The sequence below is a fragment of the Echinops telfairi genome, unplaced genomic scaffold (genome assembly GCF_000313985.2).
Source record: "Echinops telfairi isolate 266 unplaced genomic scaffold, ASM31398v2 ScPeMD7_3;HRSCAF=10, whole genome shotgun sequence".
Classification (NCBI taxonomy): Eukaryota; Metazoa; Chordata; class Mammalia; order Afrosoricida; family Tenrecidae; genus Echinops; species Echinops telfairi.
In genome coordinates, this window is record NW_022103899.1 from 30,668,979 (window position 1) to 30,675,159 (window position 6,181).

The 6,181-nt window shown below is 43.0% G+C and overlaps 1 protein-coding gene across 1 annotated transcript in view; it reads left to right on the forward strand.

Annotated features, from left to right (window-relative positions):
• Window positions 1-6,181, forward strand: part of PARD3B (par-3 family cell polarity regulator beta) — a 1,175,277-nt gene that overhangs the window by 125,697 nt on the left and 1,043,399 nt on the right. The gene's annotated exons all lie outside the window — the stretch shown is intronic.

Sequence of the window (6,181 nt, forward strand, 5' to 3'; positions counted from 1 at the left end):
TGGGCAGCATTGGGTTGGGATGTTTTTGTGATGCACATTTTCTTTACATAAAACTCTCTCTTATACATGAGTCACTGTGGATTTGTTTCTCCAAAGTACCTAGACCAAACCGGAATTTTTTTGCAAGGCTATGTATGTAAATATTTTTACAAAACAACTTTATCACCTTCAAAGTATTCTCCATTATACTTAATATATTTGTCAAATCTGCGATTCCATTCTTGGAAACATTTTTCAAACTCATCTCTTTGGATGGCTGACAGCACCTCCCTCATTTTTTTCTTCATCTCCATAACATTGCTGTCCTTTCATGTCCTGCTACATTCACAGACACAAAATGAAGTCATAAGGGAATGAGCTCAGGTGAGTCAGGTGCGTGGGACAAGAGAGGCATGCTGTTTTTGCCAAAAACTGGCAGTCTGAGATGGCTGTGTGAGCAGGTGCATTGTCGTGGTGGCAAAAGCAGTCCCCTGTCTGCCACAAATCAGGCCTTTTTTGCTGCCACACACTGTTATGCAGTCTTTTCAGGACCTCCAAATAGAAAGCTTGAAGAACAGTCTGACCTGGTGGAATGAACTCCAAATGCACTATCCCCCTCACATTAATAAAACCAAATGAGTGTTGGGGGTTTTTTTTTGGGGGGGGAGTACCCCCTTGTATTTCCTGATCATAGTTTTCTGCTTCTAAGTGAATGTCTGAGAGCAGAAGTAATAAGGATTTGTCTCCTGTGCTCATTCGTGAATGCAGTAGAGTGAAGCGGTCCAAAGCATCGTCAGCTGCTTCTAGTCTCTCCCTTTCTTTCATGTCCTTCTGCATCCTTGTCTCCTGGCCATTAGTGGAACAGCCTACTGTTTAATAGAGACTTTGGCATAGGTAAGTATTTGATGTATGTGCGTGGTTCTGTTTGAGCAGACCCATGGCTCTCCTGGACAAGGCTGCAGAGAAAGTGTTTACTGATGTAGGAATGCTAAGCATTGGGGGAGTAGCTCTCTGAGCATCACAATGTGTTGATCATGCTTGTGGCTCTGAGTTCCTCAATCTTTTTTTAAGCTTTGTTCTCTCATCCAAGCTTTTAAAATTCTTTATGAAGTATGAAATGTCCTTGTTTTAGTGTTTTAAAAAATGGGTTTAAGTGTGTGTGTTTGGGGGGACTGGGATATATTTGTCTTGAAAGGTGTTAGGATAGCCTTGAAGAATAGGCTAATGGCTTTGGAGAGGGGAGGGGCAGGGCTCTTGCATGGGAGTGTTCCGCCCTCCAGCTGTTTGGCTCCTGTTGAAAAGACTGCAGGGACCCTGCCAGAGGAACAAGGGATACATTTCCTGGCATGCCATCTCCATGCCATCTGGTTCAGGGCGGTGGCCCCAGACTCAGTGGCAGATTTCTGTACTTTAGAGGACGGGAGCCACATTCCTCAACCAATGGGTAAAACATTTCAACCATCCAAATTATTCAAGCCTATCGCACCTTCCATTCCACACAGGTCACTGAGCACCAACTCGCTGGACCGAGATCAGGAAAACGGAACTCTACCCTTGGGTTAAGCCCTGGCCAATTCAGTGCCCATTCGGTTGTACATTGCGTACCCAAAGGGACCTTGTTTCCTTGTTCATTATTTTAAGCCCAGCGGACTCAGGGCCTCTTGTTCATAAATGGATAGTTAGCCATTCCTTTTACCCTTTATTCTCTAGGTATTTTGTATCTTTCTTGAATCCAGATGTCTCATCTCTGCATATGAATTTCGTATGCACTAACACCTCTTCTGAATATCATCTCACGTTTTTACCTGTCTTTTAAAGATCTTCACTGGAATCACTTAGCGGCAGATTGAATTCAATACATGTAGAAACTAAATTTATTTTATTCACTTTCCTGTCTTTCACTCACCTTTTGGCCTCTGTTACAGGTCTTATGATAGACTCACCCACGCTCTTGAAATGTGGGTTTTTTCGTTGGTTTATTCGTTATCCCCTCTCTCCACTTTTGGTCAGCACCTACCTTCTATGGAAAGTTTAAAAACAAAACAAAAACAAAAGTGAAAAGGGCAATGCCTTTGCAGAAGCTTTATATCCCCATGCTGCCTTCAGCGGGTGCCTTTCCATTGTGGTTATTGGCAGGGGCGGTGCAGTCGCTCGTTTCCATCACAGAATAACCCTCTGCACAACTGATGAACGCGCTGCCCTCACTAGCGCCACAATGTGTGAGCCACTGTGCCAGTCTCTCCTCCAGGCTGGTTGATGCTCTATGGAGCAGAATGGCCCTCAGAGACAGGTTTCTCCTGGTACCATACTCCTGAAGCAAGTACAACGGTCTCATCCTCTTTGCTTCTACAGAACCCCCGGGCTATACCTCTCCCAAGACAGATTTGTTAGTTCTTCTGGCAATCCTGTCACATAATCATGTTAAATGAGAACTTGGTTTTAATCAATGCGTTGTTTAATAAGCCATAAAAATTTGGGGGCTCTGCCTTTTAGCATGTGGAAAACTTGTAAAGAGTTCAGAGCAGTAAAAGAAAAAAGAGTGAGTACAAAGAGAGCAAGAAACATGGAGTCAAAGCTTGGGTAATTCCTGTGGAGGCATGGGAAAAAGGTATGTTTTGAGGAGGTTTCATGTCCGTAATAGAAGTGGGTGTAAATAAATAAAATTTTCAAGTCTGTGTAGTATTGTCCAACTTCAGAGATAAACTAATAATTTCCCCAATCTCAAAGGAGTGAGTAAGTTGAATGGAGATGCCAAGATGTGGTTGGACTTATTATCTCGATGGTGAGCATGCTCTGATGTTTAAATAGGTGTGGTGGATTTAGTCACCTGCTAACATTGTCTTGGGTTGTCTTAGCTTTGCTCTATTGTTAAGGTGCTTTTATGATTGTTAAGGTGCAGGCTTACTTTGGATTATTTGTAGCCCGATTTTTAATAAACCCTCAATTCTCTCTAGTATTGTTTATAAGTACTAATATTTTTCTTTGGTCAAAATCTTGAGTCTGGTTTCCTGAAGGCTAGACTTCTAGTTGACATGGAAATCTTCTGAAAGCATTCTCTCCGTCAGTTACCTTACTTTTATAAGTCTGAGGTGGGTCTTTTACCCCCTGACAGTTTTACTGGCATGTAAGTCACATACCATACAATTCAATAGTTCAGCCCCACCGAAAGGCGTACAATTATTGCCACAATCAGCTTGGAACAGTTTCTTCATTCTGTATTCATCATTAGTGATGAATACGTTCACAATTTCCTCCTAACCCCCTGCCATACCTTTAAGGAACCATCACTCCAGTCACTGCCTCCCCAGATTTATATATCCTGGATTTCCCGTACAGAAAAACCTTGAAAAACCAACCAGAAAACAAAACTAACAAGAATAACAAAGTAAACCAGTTAAGACCCTCAATGGAAAAGATGCAGAAAATAATAAAAACTCGAGCAAATTTAAATGGATCATAAAGAAGATCAAATGATCAGTCAGTAGATTTTAACCTAACTGTGAGATGGTTTTTTTAACTGACTAAATTTTGTATTTAATTTTGGAATAACTTTCAGGATTGTCAAAATACTTTAAAAAGGTGCTAGAATATATTTGAGTCCTCTAGTAAGCACCCAGTAGTTTGAACCCAGCCATTGTCTCCACAGGAGAAAAAACAGGTGATCTGTTCTTTAAACCAGGAGCTCTGTGCCTGTGAAGGTGAGAGCCCAGAAAACGCAATGTGGCCGTTTGGCTTATCCCATGGGTCACAATGACTAGACGGCACACAATGGCACATAGACACAATGATAGTTTCCTAAGGATAAGCACATCCCAGTTCCTGGAGCATGTGACAATGTTAGGTTACATGGCAAAGACTTAATATATCGGATGGAACTAAGGTTACTACTTAATTGTTCTTAAAATATGGGTAGTATCCTGGATAAGCCAGGGGGACTCAATATAATTCAAAGAGTGCTTAAAATGTGGAAGACGAAGGCAGAAGAGTCTCTATCATTTATTTGATTTGAGAAACTAGACTAGCGATTGTTGGCCTTGAAGATAGGAAGGGAGGCGGTGGTGATGTCAGGAACCAAGGAATATGGGAAGCTTCTAGGAAAAGAAAAGAAGCAAAGTCTTTTATGAAGCTTTAAGGAGTGTATGCATATGATTCAACCACGTCTAAACTGGTTAGCCTTATGTCCTACAGACTGTGAGGTGAATTTGTGTTGCTTTAAGCTACTAAGCATGTGATGCTTGTTATAAAAACAATAGCAAACTAGCATTCACTCTTTATGGCTATTTAAGGACCTCAGATGGTACAGTTGGGCTGATACCTTCAGGTTGGTGGTTCAAACCCACCAGCCACTCCTTGAGAGAATGAGCGGCTGTCCTATCCTGTACACATTTCTTGTCGTTGTTAGGTACCACGGAGTAGATTCCACCTCATAGCACCCCGTGCACAACAGGACACTCTTTATGTCTGTGCTTATTATCCTAGTTGGGAATCGATTGTCCCTACGAGGGCACGGTGGCAAGATCTACATAGAGGGTGTCTCAGATTGATCTCTTTTGGAGCATGACAGAGATTAAGCAAGCAAACCAGAGAGGCAGCGATGGGTTAAGACAGATGACAAGACAACTGAAGATCTCTAAGGAACCGCGAAGCAGGATCTGAAGGAACAAAAGCCTTCCTCCAGAAATGACGCGCAGAGAGAGCGCCTCCTTCCACAGCTGATGCCCTCAGTGTGTCTGTGGCACTGTGGGTGAGCACCAGGGTCCTGGTCTGGGTTACTCACCTGCCGTGCTGTGGGAGGAAGAGGGGCAGTCTGCTTCCGTGGAGACTGAAGTCTTGGATGCCCCATGGAGCAGTTCTCCTCTGTCCTGTAGGGCGGCTGTGTGTCACCAGGAACTTGAAAGCAGTACGCTTTGTGTGGGCTTATTATTTAGAGAGATGATGCTAACATTCTGAATGACTAAAAGCAGGCGTCTGAAAGAGTTGCCTCCTGAGAATACTTTGCACCAATGGACTTTTTAGAATCAAAGTAAAACTTACACATGCTTTAGAGTAGGGGCCAACAGTCTTTTCCTGTAAGAAATGGAATAATACGTTTTTCAGTTTTTGTGACCAGTCTCTTTTGCAATTATTCAACTTTGCATTGTCGTGTGGAAACAGTCATGCATTATACTTAAACTCACGAGCATGATTGTGTTCCGTGGGTGATGGACCGTGTTTGACGCCTAAGCTACCATTTGCCCACCCCTTGTTTGGAATCACACCTTGCTAAAAGGTGCATGAAACACACACAGGGGTCTGCTGGTGCCCTCCCATCCGCACCATTTTCAAGAAACTGCAAACTCTTCTGCTTCCTCCATTTGTGTGTCTCTTGTGCTGCCCCATCTGACTTCATCAGTTTGGACATCATTTGTTGGGGTCCCGGGGTAGAGGTTGAACATTTGAGCTTTGTCATCACTTTACTTTTCCCCCCTTTCATCCTCCTTCCCAGGGCTTCGTCTTGGGCCAGTAACGTGTTACAGTTTTCTTTCTTCCATGAACTTTGCTTTTTCTGATGCTTCCTTTATTTTACTGGATTTGTTTTCTTAGCATCTCATGCCCTTATTTCACTCCTTCTAATAATGATATCAAAATGGCTCTCCGTAAAATTTCGACAGAGTTAAAACTATAATGAAATCTTTTTTGTTTGTTTGCTTTTTTATTCTTCCCTGATAATACCATTTCTTCTGGTTGCCCGCCTAGCCCTCACCTGATCAGGGGGTCTTTGCTGGCTAAACTCTTCCATGGTCACAGTCTGTAGGGCATAAGGCTAACCAGTCTAGACGTGGTTAAAATCAAATCAGGTCGAACCACATGCATATACTTCTTAAAGTTTCGTTCTGTCTTGTTTTTTTGTGTGTGCAGGTTATATCTCCACAGGTCTGTCTAAATAAGATAGGCTAGATGAACAATCTGGAGGAGAAAACAACGGGACTGACAGTTTGGGGGAACAGGGGATAGGGGGAGGTGGGGGAAAGGAAGTGGTGGTAACAAACCCAGGGACAAGGGAACAACAAGTGATCCAGATTGGTGGTGAGGTGGGTGTGGGAAGCCTGGTGTAGGGCATGATCAAGGGTAATGTAACAAAGAGGAATTCGTGAAACCCTGGTGGGGACCGAGCATGATAGTGGGACAGGAGGAAAGTCAAGGGAAATAGAGGAAAGAGCTG